Consider the following 1,519-nt stretch of genomic DNA (forward strand, 5'->3'; position numbering starts at 1 on the left):
CTGTAGCATATTCAGTCAACCGGTTCTTATTTGTAACAATATCCTTCATGTACTTAGCAAATTTTGGCATACTCTACAGAATGCCAACAAGAGAAAGGTTTACTTGAACTTGTTTTAGAAGATCTAGAAACTTCTTAAAACTAGCTTCCTCTTGATGCTTCCTTGCCCTTTGAGGAAAGGGTAAGGGGATAGTCTTCTTCTCTACAGAATCTCTTCACCTACCTCTTTTTCTTGACTTTCACTTCTGTATTCTCTTATGAACTGCCAACAATGACTGTGGGATTATCCTGCTCCTAAATTTTCTCCTTAGTTTGCAACCCACTCTTTGTTGTAACTGCATTCACCTGTTTACGATTAGCCTCAGTATCGCTAGGCATTGCTCCTTGTGGCCTTGTATTCTGTGATCCTGCAATTTGACCCAACTGCAACTCCAGATTTCTTGTGAGCAATTGTTGACTCTTCAACTCAGCTGCAAACTATACCGGTTAAGCCTTTATGTCTACCACAAACTATGCTTGTTGAGCCATAAACAACTTAATCAACTCCTCCATATTACTTTTTGGAGAAGTCGCCTGATTATGCTGAACCAGCTATGGATTTGGTTGCACTGGTCCCTTATACTAATGTGTATTCTATGCCTGATTTCCACCCTATCAGAAATTAGGGTGGTTTCTTCAATTTGGATTATACTTACTATAAAAATTCTGTTGACCATGGTGGTTTTCATTCTCTAAATAGTTGACTAAATTTGGATTAATAGAACATGCATTGTCTTTATGCTCACCACTTTCATAAACTTCACACCACGAATATACCTGTTGAACTGCATTTACTGTGGCTACTAGTTGTGTTGCACCTAACTTCAAGTTGTTAAGCTGAGTAGTCATATTATTCTACATTGCCGCAATCTGTGCTTGTAATGTAGTGAACTGATCAACCTCCAAAACGCCTACAACCTTCTTGGGAGAACTGATTCAGCAAGGTATATAGTTCTTCATATGTTTTCTTAAAAGCTTGGCCCCCTGTTGATAAATCCAAGAGGATCTTCGTATTAGACTCAAGGTCTTTTATAAATATGTGCACCAAAACATCATTCGATTGATGGTGATGAGGACAATTTCTAAGAATGCCCTTGAATCTCTCCCAAGCTTGGTAAAAATTTTCTACATTTTTTTGTCTAAAACTCAATATCTCACTCCTCAATCGTGCAGTCTTCTGTGATGGAAAAAACTAAATTAGGAACCTCTGAGCATAATCTTCCCATGAAGTGATGGATTGATGTGGTTCAACATGTAACCATCTCTTTGCTTCCCCCATGAGAGAAAAGGGAAAGAGTGTCAATCTGACATAATCAACATTCACATCTTCAAGAATATATGTATCGCTTATTTCCAAGAAGGTCTGTAAGTGCTATTGCGGATCCTTGTGTGAAAGTCCGTGAAATTCCCCCACCGATTTCAACAACTACACCATATTTTGTTTCAATTCCCACTGACCTCCTTATTCAGGATTCCGAATA

General features: G+C 38.4%; 1 non-coding gene across 1 annotated transcript; it reads left to right on the forward strand.

The window, feature by feature from the left end:
- Positions 1 to 1,099: 1,099 nt before the first annotated feature.
- On the forward strand, positions 1,100 to 1,206 carry LOC124890513. Its single transcript, XR_007049202.1, has one exon. It is a non-coding gene; the product is annotated as a small nucleolar RNA R71 (small nucleolar RNA).
- Positions 1,207 to 1,519: the final 313 nt, after the last annotated feature.

The sequence above is a fragment of the Capsicum annuum genome, unplaced genomic scaffold (assembly GCF_002878395.1).
Source record: "Capsicum annuum cultivar UCD-10X-F1 unplaced genomic scaffold, UCD10Xv1.1 ctg1934, whole genome shotgun sequence".
NCBI lineage: Eukaryota > Viridiplantae > Streptophyta > Magnoliopsida > Solanales > Solanaceae > Capsicum > Capsicum annuum.